Source organism: Peromyscus maniculatus, chromosome 10, assembly GCF_049852395.1.
Source record: "Peromyscus maniculatus bairdii isolate BWxNUB_F1_BW_parent chromosome 10, HU_Pman_BW_mat_3.1, whole genome shotgun sequence".
Lineage (NCBI taxonomy): Eukaryota > Metazoa > Chordata > Mammalia > Rodentia > Cricetidae > Peromyscus > Peromyscus maniculatus.
Genome location: NC_134861.1, coordinates 71730089 through 71750440, shown reverse-complemented (window position 1 = coordinate 71750440; position 20352 = coordinate 71730089). Strand labels below are relative to the sequence as shown.

Sequence of the window (20352 nt, the reverse complement as noted above, 5' to 3'; positions counted from 1 at the left end):
TAGCCACGACAGGAGCATCATTCCCATGTAGACACACCACACAGTGGAGTGAAGTTTCTGGCTTAAGGATCATGTGTTCTTTCAACTCAGACATTTCCTGAGTACATGACTGCTATCAGTCATTCATTTTATTAAAAAAACAAACAGAAAAAAATGAATCAGAATACTTCCTGCGTCAGGGAGCCCCAAACTAGAAATTCCCCCCCATGCCTGTGTGTGTGTGTGTGTGTATGTATGTTTGTGTGTGTGTGTATGTATGCTTGTGTGTGTCTATGTATGTGTGTGTGTATGTTTGTGTGTGTGTATGTATGTTTGTGTGTGTATGTATGTATGTATGTGTGTGTGTGTATGTATGTGTGTGTGTGTATGTATGTGTGTGTGTGTGTGTGTGTGTCTCATTACACATGTGGAGGTCAGAGGACAACCTTGACTGGTCCTTACCTTCCACCTTGTTTGAGATGGGATCATGTTTTTTTTTTATCACTTCATATACCAGGCTATCTGGCCCATGAGCTTCCTGAGGACTCCCCTCTCTCCCCTCCCCCACCCCCATCTCCCCACACAGCCTTGGGGCTACAGAGAGCGCGCTGTCGAATTCACCTTTATACAGGTGATTTGGGAGTTTGAGCTCAGATCCTGATACTTACAGAACGGGCTCTGTGCCCACTGACCATCTCTTCCGCCGTGAATTTAGAATTTTTATCATCACATGTCGGATGGGAGGAGAAACTGGCATCATGTTACAGTGTAGAGGTCATTTTCTTTCACCTCAATGACTAAGGCCTGAAATAAAATTCCAAAGGATGGCAGTGCACGAAGGCAAGCTATCGCAAGCTACAGCTGTACTTCCTCTCACGGTGTGACCCTCAGTCAGTAGACCAGTATTCAGACTGAAGTCTCTAAATTACAGGAAATTCAATAGTCACTGTGCTTTTATCCACAGCTTCATTGTCTGCAACTTTCAGCTTACCCATGGTCACCTGAGGTTCCTAAATGTTAATATTTGCCTTGACTCACTCAGCAGGAGAGACCGTATTCATGTAACTTCCATGCTGCAGAGGGTGGCCGTTGTTCTGCGTCACCATTTTAAATGCACTGTTGTGCTCCTTTATAAATTAAACTTTATCATCAGTATGTCTGCATAGAAAGAGGAGAGTCTGTTTGGGGCGTTCTGTTGTCCGCAACTGCAGGTAAACATGGTGTTCTTGGAACATCCTGACTCCCCTTTGTAGGTTTCTGACCTGAGGTCAAGCTGTGTTCCAGGGACGCACTCCCACTAACTCCCATGAAACCCCTCTCAGCAGACATAATGGTTCCGTTGTCCAGGTGATAGCCAAACTTATTTCCCTACACTATGACTGGGCAATTCCATGCAGGCTGCTTCCATTGTTTTAGGCACATCTATTTCCTCAAGTTAGTTCAACAAAGTTTAAGTGTAGAGTTAAAAGTCAATATATCACAGGCACACAACACTTTGAGTTCCCCAGGCTAGAAGTCCTTCCCAGATCGTTAGAGAACCTTGTGGCCATGGGGACAAGGAGGGTGCAGTCAATGTTAGCATTCTTTGCTTTACAGAGCAAAGATTTGGAAACGCTGAAGAGGTCGCTGTGCATTCAACCCAAGCAAAGAAGCTGGGGAACTCTCAGAGAGGTAACAAAGGAAACTGTTTATTTTTCTGTGACTTAGAAAGTACAGTTCTGCCCTATTTTGCTTCTCCACCAGTGTGAACAAGAACAACCTAACACAAAATACAACGTGATGTCATATTATTTTCCTGACATTTCTATGGATTCTATTTGATCCTTGACTCAATTTTTAGGATTTATAAACAAAATGGGGTAACTCTTTTCTTTTGATCTGGTGAAGCAATTCTTTTCTCTCATCATTTTTAAACATTGATTAAAGAAATATTAGTCCTTGCCGGGCATGGTGGTGCACACTTTTAATCCCAACGTTCAGGAGGAAGAGACAGGCAGATCTCTGAGTTCTAGCCTAGTCAGGTTTACTAAAAATAAATATAAAAAATAAAATAAACCATGTGCTTTTAATCCTTGAGTTCTTATTTCCTATTCTGGTTTTCAGTTGTTTGAAGTATGTGCATGAGAGAAAAATGTGATTACAGAGCTGAGTGGTTTTTTAGCCTGTTAAAATGTTTTCTGTAATTTTCAACCTGCTAATCTTTGAGTGAACTCCAGTGAGCCATTCTGTAGACACAGATTTCTGCTCCTAAGAGATCATTTGGATCTTTTCTGTTTCTGTTAAAAATTTAATGTGCTTAGGCAAACTGAATTTATATTTGTTGTTTTTAGCCGTTAAAAGAGGTTATATGTTTTATAAGCTGGCAATTCAGTAAGAAGCAGTATTGATCTTTGAACATTTTAAGATAAAAAAACATTTCAGAGTATTCTGAGGAATAAAGTGTTATATTACAAGTATCCATCATTCTTTTAGCATCAGGCATATCTCAAAGGAATTTTTTTCTCTGCTCACAAAATTATCTTGAATCTACTGACGTCATTTTAGCCTGGGTGGTAGTCAACCCTCATAATTATTATGTCAATTAATTTCTTGTTACAAGCTGAAATTTTTGTCTGAGGACAAGCAGTCCTGAACTTACCCATGAACTTACAACTTGGACAAAATACTAGAGGTAACCATGGCCTCATTTAAATTCTCATAGAACCATTACATAACATGCATCTGTCTACACCTTTAAGTTGATTAAATCCAGCTGATTTCAGGGATAGCAAACTCCACTCCAGAAGGCAGTGTGTTTAAGAATTTATAGACACCTGTCGGAACTGCCACAGCTATTGATCAATATTAGTAAGATTCTCTGAGGCTGGGGAAAAGCCTTCCTCCCTGATTTCATTGCTCACCAGTGACTCTTGGCTGTGGCGATCCAGTGGTGGTTTATTTTCTGCATTCTTTCTCCACTTATTATTTAAGTCTTTTGTGAGGAAGAAGCATCGCCCCCCCCTTGAATCTCTCTTTCCTTCCACTGCACACACACTCTTGAGTATTTGTGTAGGATAGATATTTTATTGTTTGGCTATAATTCACTTCTGTTCCTGTTTATTGTATAGCTCAAATTATTTCAGCTCTGGCCATTGAAACGGTCACATTTCTCTGGTTTAAAAGAATTTCCCCTAACAACAATTTTTATTCATAGTCTAGTCTGACCTTATATTTTCCTCCCCAGAGCTCAAGAACCCACCAATTCTATAATAAATATGGTTCTTGTCATTAGAGAATGGTATTTAGAACCCCAATCTGCCTCTATCAGTCCCTGATGTGAATAGGGATTATTTGCCTTTAGGCTCTCTTACTGTAAAGTGTGGTGATATTTTAAACAAATAAAGCTTGCCTGAAGATCAGAAGACAGAGTTAGCCACATAATTAGCTATAGAGGTCAGGCAGTGGTGGCACACACTTTTAATCCTAGCAGTCGTGAGGCAGAGGCAGAGATCTATCTGGATTTCTGTGAGTTCAAGGCCACACTGGGCTACATGAGACTAATCCAGTCTAAGAGAGAAACAGAGCCAGGCAATGGTGGCACACACCTTTGATGCCAGCACTTGGAAGGTTGAAACAGGAAGTGATACGGCTGGGCAGAGAAAGGAATATAAGGTGGGAGGAGACAGGAACTCTGGTTCTTTCAGGCTGAGGAGTTGGTGAGGTAAGAGGTGGTGGCTGTGGCTTGCTCTGCTTCTCTGATCTTCAGGCAAGCTTTATTTGTTCAAAATATCACCACATTTCCCATTTTTTGTATAAAATAATAAAATAAGGTTATTATAACTAATATAAGAAAAACTATATACAATAAGTACAATAATTATATACAATATATAGTAAAAAATTACATTAACAATGTCCACTCCATAAACATCTGACAAATTCAGAGAAAATACTCCATTATTTATCCTATTTTGCTGAGTCTAAAATGTACCTAATTCACTCTCTATCCTAACTTGTATTACTAACCAAAAATGATCTTATGATGTCCTTCAATTGTATACACTTTACACCTCTTTAGTGAGTTTCTTTTCTGAATTTATTAACAAACTATATTAAGAATTAAAAAACTATAACTATCTAGTATTCAACCCCATCAGAGACTCAAAAAGGAAATAATATTACCTGAGTAAACAAGAAGTGCAAGCAATTGACTTCCAAAAAAATGTAAGAAATGACAGAAACAGCTGGCTGCCTGGACGGTCTCCCAAGGCTCCTCTGCAGCATTGGGGCATCCATCTTCAGCCTACAGGCCTAGCATATCTGACAAACTTATCTGTGAAGTAGGATATTCTGAAGGGCCTTCCTACCTTGCCAAGACAAGGTAGCAAATGCTTGCATGTTAAGGATAGATCTAAGTCATGATGTCTGACCATTTTGATGTTGCATTGTATCCGGTTTGCTCATATTTTATTGAAATTGAAATCTCTCTACCTACCTTTCTTTCCTATTTGGTGTCTTTACCTGACTTGGGTATCAAAACAATGCTGGCTCCATAAAATATACTTGGAAGAATCTTCTCTAGAATTTAAGAAGTTTTGGTGTTAACACCCCTTTGCATATTTGGTAGAGTTTGGTTATGATGCTTTCAGATTCTGGGTTTTTCTTGGTAGGGAGAGTCTTCCCTTGTTATTGCTATATTCTATTGATGAATTAACCCCTTTAATGTTGCATAACGATCTTTGTTTCTTGCAGCACTTTCTGACTTGATGTCCATTGTATTGGATACCATAGACCCACCCTTCTACCCTTTGGCTACCATCTACCTCTCACAATCAGCCTGTGCACATCCTTAAGCTTAGCCAGGACTCTTACAAGCAGCATGCAATTGGTTCTTATTTCCCTCCAATTTGTTTTGCTGGTCTGTGTTTTCTTGTTTAACCTGTTTCCACCAGAGTCACCCTTGGTAGGTAAGGACTTGCTGTGGACATCCTGGCATTTGCTTTTTGGGCACTTTATTGTCGCTCTGGCTCTTCCCACTTCTTCCTCACTGGTCTTTGGGATTTGATGATTTCCTACATGCCAGGTCTTAATTTCTTCTTCTTTGTTGTTGATGTATCAACTGTTATTTTTTTGTTTTGTGGTTACATGAGTCTTAACAAATCTATACAAATCTATAAACAAATCTTAACAAATCTATACAAATCTATAAATCTATCTTCAGCTAATAACTTCTGTCATATACAAAACTCTACCTTTATCCTTCCCTCCACAATTTATGTTTTTGTTGCCGTAACATACATATATATGTATATATATATGTATATATATATATCTGTTTCAAATTCTTTAAGAGCTTGTTATAACTTAATTACCTCCAGCTCTTTCAAGTTGTAACTTTCATATTAGAAGTGAGTGCATGTGTCTATGTCTGTGTGTATGTGTATGTGTGCATGCGTGCATGCGTGCCTGTGATGAACCACCATTTCAATCCTGGGGCATTCAAGATTTGACTGCGCATTTTCTTCTGCTGGTGAGTTTTGTACTTTCTTATGTATGTGTGGTAGTAATTACTTTTATTTTTGCTCAAGGGACTTTTCTCTGTAGCTTTTCCTGTTGGTGGGTTTAGTGATGATGTTTGCTACCAGTGTCTACTATCTGTGAAAGACCATTTCTGAGGGATAGTCTTGCTGGGCACAGTGTTCTTGGCTGGTAACTCCCTCCCATCTCCCTCCCTCTCTTCCCCCTCCCCTTCCCTCCCTCCCTCCCTCCCTCCCTCCCTTCTTTCCTTTCTCTATTTTGAACACATTCTCCCATCCTCTCCTAGTCTGTAAGGATTCTGCTAAGAAATCCATGAATTCTCTGAGTATTCCTGTTTAGGTGAATCAACCCCTTTGCTGTTTTAAATCTCCTTTTGTTTTTGGCTTTCAACAGCTTAAGTATAATGTGCCTGGGAATGACCCTCTTTGTTAAATCTCTTTGTGGACCTCTGAACTTCGTGGGTCTGGATGTTCATCTCTCTTAAGACCTCCGTGTTCTCAGTAATTACTTCCTTAAATACTTCTGATTGTCACTTTTTCTTTCTCACACTCTTTCCTTATACTCCTATAGTATAAAATCTATTTGCTTAACCACGACCCACGAAGTCTGTAAGCTGCTTGCACACTTTTTTTTTATTGTCCTCCCCTCTGAGTTAGTTCAAAGACTCTGTCTTTAAAATTCATAGATTTTTCTCTTTCTACTTGATCTAGCTGGCTGTTGAGGCTCTGAGCTGTACCTTTTATTTAGCGGATTGAATTCTCTACATTTACGGTTTCCATTGGGTATTTGTTATGCTACCTTATCTTTTTAAAACGTTTCTTTTCTTTCCTTTTTCTGTGTGTGTGCATATGTGCATGCTTGCCCATGTGTATATGTTTGTGTATGGTACATGGACATACACACCTGTGTGTGCATGCATGTGTGTGCATGTATGTGTGTGGTATATGGGCATATGTGTGTGTGTGTGTGTGTGTGTGCACATCCATACATGTGTGCAGAGATCAGAAGAGGACATATGGGGCCCTGTTCTACTACCCTCCACTTTATTGCTCTGAGATATCCCTCACTGAAGCTGGAGGTAGGCTGGCCACTAGCAAGCCCTGAGATCCTCATCCGAGCCCCTCAGCCCCAGCACTGGAGTTACAGGTACACATGTGGCCCTGCCTAGCTTTTTATGTGGGTCTCGGGGCTCAAAACCCAGGTCTTCTTTTAGAGAAAACTTGCTTCCCCCATGAAGCCATCTCCTCAGCCCTTTCAATTTCTTAATTTTAACTTTTTGAGAGAGTGTCTCCATGCTCGGTAGTCCCGGCTGGCTTGATACCCACTGTGTGGCTTAAGCTGCCCTTGAACGTGTGGTCACTTCCTGCCTCAGCTTCCCAAATGCTGGGATTGATGGACGTGGGTCACCACACCTGGCTTCTTTAAATCTTCATTCAGGTCATGAGTTTTCTTCCTAATTTTATTGAATGGCTTGTTTATTATTTTCTCTAGCTTCTCATGGAGTTTCTTTAAAATTGTCGTTTTGAATTTCTTTTCAGGAAATTCATAGAGTTCTATTTTGGGCTTAGAAACTGGAGAACTTCTGTGTTCCTTTGGTGTTTTCTTCCCTTTTCTGTGTATTTTCCATGTGTCCCCGTGTTGACCTTTGCAAGCCTGGTAGGCAGGCATCAGGCATCGCTCCCAGATTTTACAAGGTGGCTTTCCGTGTTTTAGTTTTTAATTATTTATTTTTAAATTATTCCCTCTCCCCCGCTCTGTGTGTGTGTATGTGTGTGTGTGTGTGTGTGTGTGTGTGTGTGTGTGTGTGTGTAGTGTCCTTTGAGGCTCAGAGGCATCTGCAATGGTATGTGGTACCTGGGAAATAGGTGATCGGAGTATCCTTGGTGCCAGGTTGCAGGCATATTAGAAAGCTACTGGAACACCCGAGAATCGAAGCATAGTTTCACTCCCTGAGGCATGCCTGAATGCAGTTCCCCACTGAGCCAAGTCTTCTTTGAGGCACCGCCCAGTAACCCAAGCCCAGGAGCTTGGCATACAGCTGTGGTTCTGATCCTAACAGGAGAGGCAAACCATGGGCGTGACTCTGTGAAACAGAGTGCTTAGGCCCCAGGGGACAGAAGGCAGTTGCAGAACCCAGGACCAAGGGGACGTTGGGCCCTAGGAACAAGGTACTGCAGAATTGAGACTCTGGACCCTGCCATGTGGGAGCTTCTGTTCGGTCAGACCAACTGCAGCAATTACAGGATCCTCAGGCTGGCTTGGGAATGTCATAGCTCGGGCTCCAGGGGCCCACGAGCAGTTCAGCAAAGGCCCGGGAGAGGTTGGGTGCTACCACAGTTTGGACCGTAGTCTATTCCCAGGCAGAAAAGGCACCGTGGCTACCGTGGAGGAGGAGGCAGCAAAGCTTAGCCGAGGTTCTGATTCCATGAACTTGAAGGCAGCTTGTCTGCATAGCCCCAGAGCAACTGTTTGGCTCCCTAAAGCCTTGGGATTCCTTGGACAAGGTAGTAGTACCATGGTAACTGTGGTGCTGCGAAATACCACTGCTCTAGCGTGCTAGAGGCTTGGCATTTCCAGAGGGAGGTGTTCACTCACTTGTGTCTGGCCAGTAGGAGGGTGGGAGATGATGCAGTAACTCGGGTCCCCAACAGACGAAGTACTGTTTTAGCTGTGGTTTCAGGGTACGTCTACTCCAGTAGTTAAAACTCTGGGTCCCTGGGTACAGGGCGCCCCATTGGCTCGGCCCTAACAAAAGGCTGCAGTAGGGGCTGGAACGGGTCAGGGGTGAGGTGCATCACCTCGATCCTAAAGCACAGGTAATAGAAGCAGCCATGCTCAGGGGTGATGTGCTACGGGGTGGGCATGGTTCAGTGGTGCCTGAGCCTCGGAGATGGGGTCATGCCACGGGTACTGGAGCAATCTGCACTCCAGCTATGGCTCTGGTCCCAATGGTATAAGACAGTAATAACACAGGCAGGGCACAGCGCGCTCTCCTTTTCTTGGTTCAACCCAACCGGTAGATTCTGGGGAGCCTCCTCAGTTGGGCTCAGAGCCTGTGGAGCCTTCTAGAACCTTCCATATCTGAGGCTACAGAAGTCTAATAGTGATGGGGTTTTCCAAGGTCCTCCTGGTTTTTCACTGCAAGAAGTTTATCCTGGTCCTGGGCTCATCCCACCTGGAGGAACATGGTACCAGAGCAAGGCCTTTCCTTCTGTTCCGTGTGTGGCCATTCTGGGTTCCCATGTTCACCAGGATTTCTGCTTCAGTTTTGCTTTCCTGGAGTATTCTCTATTTATTTTGGTGGTGGTGGTGGTGGTGGTGGTGGTGGTGGTGGTGGTGGTGAGCGCCAGTAGCTTCTAACTGACCATCTTGCTGATGCCTGAAGATGGAGTTGATCTTTATATATGATAAAAGTTAGAGGTTCTGAGCTGTCCTTTTAGACTTTTAAAAATGTAAACATTTTAAAAGATTTAGTAGCAGTATCACAGTTCATTCTCAAAAATAGCAGTTAGATGCAATATTAATGCCTATTGGAACATAGTACTTTAAAAAAGAAAGAAGAAAAAAGACATATTTGAGCTTCTCATTCCTAGTCCTCTGTGGAATGACTCCTGGACCCCAGCAGATTTCATTTTCCTGGCTTTTGTTTGCTTGGCGTGATAGTTTTGTCAACTCGATGAGGTCTAGAACCACCTTGAAGACAAACCTCTGGACACATCTGTGAGGGTTTGTCCAGTTGAGGTTAACTGGAATGAGAGGCCCCACCTTAACTGTGGGTGTCACCCTTCTATATAGGCTGAGTTCTAGACTAAAGAAAAAGGAAAGAGCAAGTGGAGGGTTGTATTCACCCCTCTGCTTCCTGACTGCAGTGGAGTGTGGGTATTCACCCCTGTTCTTCCTGACTGTAGTGTGGGTATTCACCCCTGTTCTTCCTGACTGCAGTGTGGGTATTCACCCCTCCGCTTTCCAACTGTAGTGGAGTGTGGGTATTCATCCTTGTACTTCCCGACTGTAGATGCAACATGGCCAGCTGCTTTAAGCTCCCTCCATCTTTACTTCCCCACCATGGTGGATTGTCTCCTCAAACTGTGAGCCAAGAAAACCTTCCTTCCTTAAACTGGTGATGGTGATGTCGGGTAGTTTGTCCCATCAAATGTGTAAACAAACATACGCCGGGCAAGCTAGGTTTGGGAGGATTTTTCACCAGCTTCTTCACTGAGGTTGGCAGCCTGGCACTGTGGAAGCTCATGGATGCTGGGGAGGAGGACCATCTCCTTGCTGTATGCAGTACCTCCTTCCGTTTCCGCCGGGTGTGTGTGCATGTGCATGTGTGCATGTGTGTGCGTGTGCGTGTGTGTTTTGGTTTATTAGGATCATGCCAAATTCTCATGGTTCTGTATATAGAAGGTTGTACTTCCTGGCATCCACCATGTTGAAAGAAAGGAAGGAAGCAAGCATTTGGAGAACACAGAAGAGCCATATTATTTTGTGGCTAAATCTTTCTTTCTAAATTATTCTCCCTTCCCTTCCCTTCCCTTCCCTTCCCTTCCCTTCCCTTCCCTTCCCTTCCCTTCCCTTCCCTTCCCTTCCCTTCCCTTCCCTTCCCTTCCCTTCCCTTCCCCTTCCCCTTCCCCTTCCCCTCCCCTCCCCTTCCCCTTCCTTCCTTCCTTCCTTCCTTCCTTCCTTCCTTCCTTCCTTCCTTCCTTCCTTCCTTCCTTCTTTCCTTTCTCTTCTCTTCTCTTTTCTCTCTCTCTCTCTCTCTCTCTCTCTCTCTCTCTCTCTCTCTCTCTCTCTCTCTCTCTCTTTTTCTTTCAAGATTCAACTATACCAGTGCCAGGTGGTGATTGTACATGCCTTTAGTCCCAGCCCTCTGGAGGCAGAGGAGCTCTATGCGCTCCAGGCCAGCCTGATCTACAGAGCAAGTTCCAGGACATCCAAGGCTACACAGAGAAACTCTGTCTCAAAAACAAACAAACAAACAGAAAACCAAAACAAAAGAGTCAGTTATGTCTAAAGAACAGGTCATTTTGTAATTTGCCAGATGAAACAGCTCTAACTTTGCCAGACTGTGGTGTATCAAAAGTACACGACATAGAAATATTTCCCTAGTTCATGGCAGTCCCCTAAGGAGAGAAGCAGCAGATGGAGAAGAGAGTTAAATGGTACTTCAGAGACAAAGCCATGGCAGGAACTGGGTATTGTGCTGTAAGCATATGACCTCAGCTCACAGGAGGCTGAGACAGAAGGAAAACCATGAGTTCCAGGTCAGCCTGCATCACATAGTATGCTTAAGGCAAGCCTGGGTTAGCTGTCCTGTGAGATTCCACCTCAAAAATGAAGCAAACAAGAAAACCAAACCAATCAACCAAACAAATAAGCACACACACACACACACACACACAAAGTGTTACAAATTTAATATTGACCAAACAAAATATGTCAGTTTGGAATTTGTGTTGTAAACTCAGTAATTTAATGGTGAGTTTTTCAGATCCACTGGAAGGGGAGTAGAACTGAAAATAGCATGAAGATCACGGGAGCAAGCTAGCAAATCAGCTCTTAACCATCTTTGGATGAGTGTTGGAACAACCTACGCATTGTCTACAGCAAGGGAAACATGCGAAGTGTGTCGGGCAAAGCACCTCAGACCTCACGCTAAGAGGCTGCATGGCCCCTCGTAATTTGGCTTGAACACGTACTAACTTTTTTTTTTTCTTCATAGGACAATCCTGCCATTTTTATGTAGGACAGAACTAAAGAGCAGATTTCCTGGCCATTCTTTCTATCAGACTGGAGACAGAGATTTAGTTCCTGAAGGCTGATCATCTTTATGATGTTTTTATTTGTTGGGAAAGGGGGTATCGGCAGCAGTGTTCCTGGCACAGATCTGGGCAATAGTCACGTGACTTTCTGCTCAGATGTGGGGGGCCTGCTTCCTAGATGAAGCGTGTGTTTCTAGGGTTTGTCCAGTGTCTCCTCCAGAGTTGTTGCTGGAAGTTTAAAGTAGAAAAAAATGCCTAAACCTCTTCAAATATTTACAAATCTGCCTTCTACCTGTGATAAAACCTTTCTTTCTTATACTGGCCGGAGTGGATTCTGCTCTGTACAACCCAGACTTATCTAAGATTCCTTTTGTGTGTGATTCATTCTTTGAAAAAGTTTAAGAGTATTGCCTCACTTAAAAAGTATGGATATTTATACATTTCAGTGGGGAATTGTTTTCTTTAAGCAACACTTCATCCAATGAAGATTGACATTAATGTTCACTCAAATTTACCCTCTTAAGTTGAGACTAAAAGCTGAAAATAAATCAATATACTTATAAATAATTAACAATGTTCATAGGCTCTTAGAGTACATTATAAACTTATCTATATAGACATATGTATAATTATGTAGGTATTTAATTTCTGAAATGAAGGTATTCAATTTTTATATCTTGAAAAATACTCTAATTTCTTTCTGAGGTGTGTTGGTATAACTGTAGCTAGAGGTTCAGTAAGAAAATAATTTAAGGAAATTCCATTCATAATGCTTCAAATGTTCCAGATTCATATACTAAATATGCATATGATAAATATGATAAATACATTGAGTATTGGTGTTTCTTCACATCACTAAATAGACTATTGAAGAATCATTCAGGAGTTGCAATATAAAGTAGAGCACAGGTCCGTGTGAATATTTTATGGCTTATTGTATAGATGATGGTGTTCTTAAATTTTAATGCTGCAGAAGGAAGGGGCAGCTCTGCCATCCTCGTGTCAGTGAGATGAGGAGGAGGCCGCTGATCCAATTAGCGTTAATGGACATCTGGCTCCCAAATGGTGCACTTCAAAACCTGGCTGAGAGTGACTGGCCCTCGTCCACACTTTCGCAATGTGAAGGAGAGAAGTCAGGATGGGGGGTAATCCTCCCATGTGATGCTTTTAGGCCACCCGAGTCCTGAAAACCAGACCCTCCCAGTGGAACCTTGTTGTCCATGTTGTAGGTCTTCCCTCTACAGCCCAGCCTCCCCAGGCTGTGTGTCCTTTGTCAGCACCGCTCATTCTTGGCCATTTTGCCATGATTCCACAGTGGTGCCATTGACTATTTTCCTGTTCTTAGTTCATAAAACCAACCATTGTCTTGACGGTATTTCTCCAAGGCAGCAGTTACCCCTGCACCTTAAAAGTAATTTTTTCAAACCTATGGAGTTTAAATAATGATTTTAAATTTGATATCTCAAGATACTCAAAGGACACCTTATCTCACCACAAAACACTTGCATATCCTTGTTTACAGCTTCTATGTTCACAATAACAAGGAAATGCAGTCAGTGTAGATGCCCATGCACAGACAAATGGATCAGGAAAAATGTGGAACAGAGACAAAATGGAATTTTACTCAGTTGTAAAGAAAAATGGTTTATGAAAATTGCAGGAGAATGGATGGATCTGGGAAATACTATATTAAGTGGGCAGACAAAAACTGCATGTTCCCTCTCATATGCAGATGCTGGCTTGATACATATGGATGAATGTGTAAATGTGGGTAAAACTTAAAAATTAGAACACAACTAAGAGAGAGCGAAAGAGTAAAAAAAGAGGTGTTGATGGGCCGGGGCAAAGGGACACGATGATGTGAAATTGGAAAAATATGGTGTTTTTCAAGGATGGTCTCATCAAAATGATTTGGAGAGTCTTTAAGGAATTGATTCCTGATCCCATCTCTGAGCTACTTAATCAGAGCTTTCAAGGTAGAAAGGAATGCTGTACGTAGACACACAGACACAGACAGGCATACAGACACAGACAGACACACAGACACACAGACACACAGACAGATACATACACATACACATACAGACAGACAGACCAACACTCACACACGCATGCGTGCATACACATACCACATTTATCTCCTGGAAAAACTAAAGACCTTGCCTTATATCGTGAATGGAGCAGTGGTGGTTTAAAACTTGCCTGCATCTGTGAAGAAACACGACTTACCTAGGAAGTCATTTCTCTTCTTGTTTACTCCCCCGTCTGTGCACACTGAGTGGGACTCGGGGCCTGTGCCATTCCATACCCTGATGCCCCAGCACAGGGTCGGGAGGCTGCCTCCCTGCCCACGGGATCTGCACAGAACACAGTGGTAGCACTGTTTCTTAGCAAAGGTGAATTTGTTTACATAAAAGAAGACAGGTTTGAGTTTTCGTCCATCACCGATGACTTTTACTAGTCTCTTTCTTTTAAGAGAAATGTTTTTGAATTTCTCAGCTCCAGGTTTGAAGTTGAAAGCATGGTTCTAGGACAAGAAGATATTCCACTTGGATGTTATTTGGTCCTTGAGGGACATTTGAAGGTCAGATCTGGTAATAGAAGCATGAACAAAAATTTCAATTCTGACATCTTAAATGAGTTTGAAGGTGACTTTATAGGGATACATAGTGCCTCAACTTTTCAGTCTCTTTTTATCATTTTTAAAAGGTTTATTTTTGTTTATATATTTGTCTCTGTGTGTGTGTGTTCCTGTATGTGTCTCTGTGTCTGTGTCTGTGTGTGTGTGTGTGTGTGTGTGTGTGTATGCATGTTCTTGTACACCTATGTGTGGGTACCTTGGGAGGGCCAAAAAGTGGGTATCAGTTCTTCTGGAGCTGAAGTTACAGGTGGTTGTGAGCTGTCTGATGTGGGTGCTGGGAACTGAACTCAGGTCCTCTGGAAGGGCAGCAAACGCTCTCAATTGCTAAGCCATCTCTATCACCCCAACTTATAATTTTTATTTAATAATTCTAGACATTATGCAGTAAATGTAGGAGTGAATGTGCTCACCATGCCACAGCCTATCCCTCCCTCAAATATTAAGTGTTTCAATAACTGAAATGCTTAGAAAAACATATTTCTCTTTAGGAGTATAGAGCCAACATGCCATGCAAATTTTCAACATACAGGACACATAGTAATCTTTATAAATAATGGTTGTTTGCATGATTGGCTACTTAAATAAATTATTTTTAAGCCAGTAGCTTTGGAGGGAAGGCTGTATGAAGGCAGAGACAGCTGGACTGGGGCATTGCTCAGTGGTCGAACACTTGCCCAGTGTGTGTGAGGCCCTGGGTTCAATCCCCAGCCACTCCCCACCATTTGAAGAAATACACTAAAATGGTTGCTACTCCAAGGATTACCTTTTGAGTCTTTAAAGAAAGTCTATACTTGCAAAAGATTTTATGTCAAACGGATAAGTTTTGGGCTAAGAAAGCAGCTTGTAATCAAGCTGAACTCATTTCCATATTGAGCTAAGGCCAGATTGAGTTTGGAGATCCTTGAATCTACAAGTCCTTATTATTGAGGTCTTGGGAGGTGGGAGGATGTGCTTGCTGAGGTTGGTATGGAATCCAGTAGAAGCTTCTTAAAATATATATGTATATGAAATAAAGATAAATAATGAAACAATCAAATAATGGGAGAGACAAAGCCCCGACTAGACATCTCTTGCCACCAAATGAAACCCCGAATGCCAGGAATGGGTTACATTTAAACAAGTTGTTGCCCCAAAGGGCCCCATGGAAACCCCAAACAACCAAGGCTATTGCTAAGGCTATTGGTTGTTCTCCACAAACTGCTAGTTAAGCCCCATTTCTGAAGTTAACACCTACACAACTCACTGAACATGGAGAAGTGGAGCTGGTGCCTACCTAGAGCCTTCGCCCCTACCGACTACTGTTCATAGTACTGGAAGGCACTCTGCTCGCTACCAGAGGAGAAAGGTAAACACCCGCCCAGCTACAAATTCTGCCGTCCACAGTGGTGCACAGCCTGCAAGGTGAGCTGGTACAAAAAGCAGCACAAAAGTGAGAATAACAAACTAGTATTTGTTGTAATTAAGGCCCACTCCCAGAGATGGAACCCATGCTGGACACTGCCCAGATGGCCAAGAGCCTGACACCAGATAGACCATGGACCTAGGGGAAGAATATTACTGTTCTACTAAAGGAACCCAGCAGCAAAATGACTCCTAACAACATTCTGCTATACTCATAGCTCAACCATCATCAGAGAAGCTTCCTCCTGCAGCGGACGGGAGCAAACACAGATACCACAACTGGACAGTGTGCAGAGAGTGAGAGACCTTGGAACATTCAGTCCTAAATGGGATATCGCCATCAAATCCCTCCCCTCAGGGCACTGGGAACTCTGCAGAAGCGGAGGAGAAAAGATTGTAAGAGTCAGTGGGGAGAGGGATAGTGGACACAAGCCCCAGTCCCTAACCCAGAAGCTGTCTTCAATCGACAACTGGTCACAGAGGAAAATTCATTCTCTCCAGTGGAGTCTCACTGGGTATTCAAACCACACTTTAGGGCAGGCCCCATGTCCAGCAGTAGATGGCCAACATAAACTGGACTCAATGGTATCTTTGAAGATTTTTTTGTTGTCTCACAATGCGTTGTCTGCTCACCTTTGTCCCTTTACCTTATACATTTTTGTTTATATATTACTGTTTCCAATTTTGTTTTTAAGGGTTTTCTGTGTGTGTGAATACTTGTGTCTCAGCAGCTGGGTTTTTTGTGGTTTTTCTTTGGCTCTTTTTTTATTCTGTTGTTTTGTCCTATTTTGACTTGTTTTTATTTTAACATTATTATTATTATTATTTTAGATATCTGTTTATATTCTAATGAGAGTGAGAAGGAAAGGGTGTGGATTTGGCTGGGTGGGGAAGTAGAGAGGATCTGGGCATAGAAAAACTGTAATCAGAATATACTGTACGAAAAAAAACTGTTTCCAATGAAATTAAATAAGTAAATTATAATATCAAAAATAAACAACAAAGGAAATGTCAGTTGAGGTAAGATTTGATATCAGATACCACAATAAAGTCTGGACTTAATATAGGGAGTGGAACAACTCTTTGAGGATTTCACAATAGGAAGCCACTGACTGGAATATCATTTGGATCAATGACTGGAGGTCATATGGTGACCATACTGATAGAGGAGAGACAAAATGGACTTAGAAAGCATTTGAGTAACTGATCTGCAGATCCTGGACTAGGTCGTTGGTTATGGGAAATGCCAAAGAGGAGGTAGGTTTCATTGACAATGAATTCATATTCACTGAGAAAGGAAAAGTGGGGGAAATCATGTATTTCTAGCATTTAAAAAATCAACATTCTCATTGTTTAATCATGGAATATCATGGATAGATCAAAATTGTTGTGATGGATCAAACTGAAATTTTGAGCAGGCATTGGATTGGCCAGCCTGTGACTAGCTGGGAATTACCAGCTGGGGCTGTTTTGAAGGCTCCCATAGAACCTTATTGTGGTCCTCCGTGGGCTCCAGGGTCTTGTGCAGGGTCGGGCTGCCTGAGCCTCTAGGGGCAGCTGAGTGAAGCCTTTCTAACACACAGCAAAAGGAGCTCCCGGGAGGCCCATGGAGTCAGTTCTGTTTACACAAGAGCTTCTAGGCTGAAAGAAAAGCTGAGTGCTGAAGTAAGTTCTCGGGTATTGCCTGGGGCACCTCCACAGTGTGCAGGTGCCTACAGAATAAATAATGTGAACGTTGCTGTGTGCTGAGAGAGCGCACAACCTTAATTAGGTAACACACTGTCACAGCCCATAAGATGTTCTCAAGGACTAAATGAAAACTGCTAGCTAGACCATGTATGGTCTAATGAACAGGAGAGAATGGAATTAGCAACAGTGATTGGGTATTGTTGTTGATTATCAAGGGAGCCACTGTGTTGTCACCCGAGGGAAAGAAACTTGATAACATCTGAGTGTTGTGGAGCCATGTCAGCGTGTCCCTTCCAACTGATGTCAGCCCAAGCTCCCTTAGTAATAAAGTGTTGTGGTAGGGTACAGCCATACCTGTGTTCCCAGACCATGCTTCTGGTTTGACTCTTGCTATATTCTAAAGAACCACTCAACCCATCGGTCTGGTTTTATATAGTACTTTGCACACATTACTGAGGCTCATGAGTTACATGAAAAGGTCCAAGCTAGTCCTTATTTATTAATTCTTATAAACTCAAAGTTTATTTTTTTAAAAAATCATTTGCTTAGGAGAAATAAGGTCTACTGCTTTACAGTACAATATGGTGGCTATAGTTAACAATAATTCATTATATACTTCAAAGTAGCTAGAAGAAAGGATTTGGAATGTTCCCAACACAAAGAATGGTAATAAGGGATGGATATGCCAGTTACCCAGGTTTATACATTATGTACATGTATTAAAATATACTTCGCCCCCCACATATGTATAGTTAGTCCAATGATTTAAAAATTTTAGCCATCTGGTTGAAGTGATATGTGATTACTATTCTACAGTTTCCCAGAATTTTATTACATGAATAATGTCAGAGCTGAAATCAGTCTTGGAGAAATGCACCGCTTCTGTCAAGAAATCTGCCTCTTGATAAATGCCAGTCGGTCTACTTCAGTCTCACATGAAACAGATGTAAAACATCTGGTAGTAAGTAAAGAGGTGCATCCCTGATGACGCATAAAGCTTTCATATCTTATGAAAACCTCCTTGTGAAACTTAGATACATTTCAAAGCCAAAAATGCTTGCATTATGAATGAATACTGTGAAAATCCTGCCTACAGGATGAATAATGTCAACTCCCATGCTGTGTGCTGACAGATAGCACAGCCTTAATTAGGTAACACACTGTCACAGCCCACAAGATGTTCTCAGGGTCTAAATGAAAGCTGCTAGTTAGACCAGTAACCAACAGAAGAAAATAGAATTAACAACAGTAATTGTTACTGTTGTTGATTATATAAAAGTAAGCCATTGCTGGCAAACATATGTCTTCTAAAAAAATAAAACAATTACCATGTGTTGACTATTAATTTAGTAACAATCCTAATTTAAAAAAATGTCAAGTGAGTATAAAAGCTGTGTTGCTTATGGGAACCAGTGACTGGTTCCTTGCTGTCTTTGATAACAGGTTAAAAATTCCTGTTCCCTGGCTGAGGTGAGAGGTTGCTGCAGCTCAGTGACTGGGCAAGGGCTATGTGCCAGGCTGGTGTGTGACAATGACCATACCTCAAGCAGAAAGCAGAGTTCATTTGCATGATTTGGGAGAGTGATTAGAAGCATCTAACAATTCCTTCTAGCAGACTCAGTGGTGCACTATAATCTTATTTTTATTTGAAAACATATCTTCAACATCTCATGGGGCCCGCAGTCTTAGTTTTGAGGTTCACACCGATCTAATAGAAGCTACCGTGAGCTGGGCAGGGTTTTGCTGCTGTTGCGTTACTCATGACAAATGGTTTTCTGCAGCCCTCTAGGCTATGCATCCTTATTCTGTCTTATAAATCTCGATGTGCCAGCTACGGAGTGATTGCTTAGTTGATCCCCTGGGAAGACTGAAGTGAAAGCATTGATTGGACGCTTTGGGGCTGAGAGCCCTGTTCAGCTAGTTAGCTGCCAGGAAATTCTGTCCCTTCATTAGGGAAACTCGGGGCAGCAGAACTTTACCTGGAGACGGTTAGTGGTGGTTGGGTCAGGAGTTCCATCTGCTGGCTACTCACAAGGTCTGTTGAGGAGCTGCTCTGGAAGCCAAGGAACACACTGGAATTTATATTTGATTTAGAAGATTTTTAAGTGGATGTGTTTGTCAATACTTATTGGATAAAGCGTGTGAGGTTTTCTGTATATGAATCATCCTGTGACAGGCTCTTCAAACTTAGAGCAGGATGTACAGTAATCTGATTTGAAAATGTCAGAAGAAAGTTCTGGACTGCTGTACTATTGATGAACATCAACCTAACAGTCGTGTGCCGTCTACTCTCTCACCAAGCCAGGGAACTTGATGGACTGCAACTGTTAAGATCGTTGTTAGGGCCACTATTCAAAGGCCCTAGGAAGAAAGCACCAGAAACATCATGATATATAGGATGTGGTTTTCATTTTAAATATTACATTTGATTTATTATTTATGGACAAAAAAGTGAAAGGTGAGATCCATTAACCCAGAGACCTTGAATTTTTTCTCAACAAGATAATTACATTCTAATGGAAATATAGGGGCTGTAGGTATTAAGACAACACCCTGAACACACGAGGTGGTTCAATTCAGCCTCTGAAAGCATCCAGTGTATTTAGCACAAATTTACAAGCAGTATAAAATTCTTTACAAATGAAAAGAGAAAAATGTCACTCGTGGTTCAGCACCAGGAGCATGCTCTCACCAGGTAGCCTTGGGTTGCTTTGAACTCACAGATATCCATCTGTTTTCTGCCTCCCAGATGCTCAAATGAAAGGTAGGTGTCACCAAGGCCAGCCCTATACCACGTTCTTTCAAAGGTAGCAGTCACCAGTCAGTCCAGACTAAACACTGGCTGAGAGTCATCACTGTGGGGTACCTCAACCCCCGCAGTGGGGTGCTCATATTTGTCAGCACTGTGAACATGACTGTGAAGCTCATGGGTTCCTACTCACACCCCTCTTTACGACCTTTTGAGTCCTATGGTCAGATTACATCATCTGGTTCCTGGGAGATGAATTTTAAAAACTTCCCAGGATTCAGCAGGAGGAGAATGGAGTATAAGATGGCTGCTAGAGTTTGGGTGTTCTGAGGTCACAGAGGAAACAGAAGGGGGGTTGCTGGCGATCCCCACGTGGTAGTCCTTGCACCACTGGCATTGTCTATATGGCCATCCCCCAGCAGGGGCCGAATGAGAGTCCTATGAATAGCATCCATTTTTCACAAGGCTACCTTTACTCTCATTCAGAAATAGCATCCCTTACTTTTTTTTTTGGATTATTTCCATTCTATGCTTTGTGTGTAGGGCCTTTTGTTTTATGAAATGATGTTGGGATTCTCTGGTGATTATTATTGTTTTGATATTCACACCCAATG

General features: G+C 42.2%; 1 long non-coding RNA gene across 1 annotated transcript; it reads right to left on the bottom strand.

The window, feature by feature from the left end:
- Positions 1-13714: 13714 nt before the first annotated feature.
- On the bottom strand, positions 13715-19868 carry LOC121832604 (uncharacterized). The gene is made up of 3 exons (XR_006076225.2): positions 19682-19868; positions 18969-19042; positions 13715-13849 (listed from the first exon to the last, which is right to left on the bottom strand). It is a non-coding gene; the product is annotated as an uncharacterized LOC121832604 (long non-coding RNA).
- Between the last annotated feature and the right edge of the window lie 484 nt (positions 19869-20352).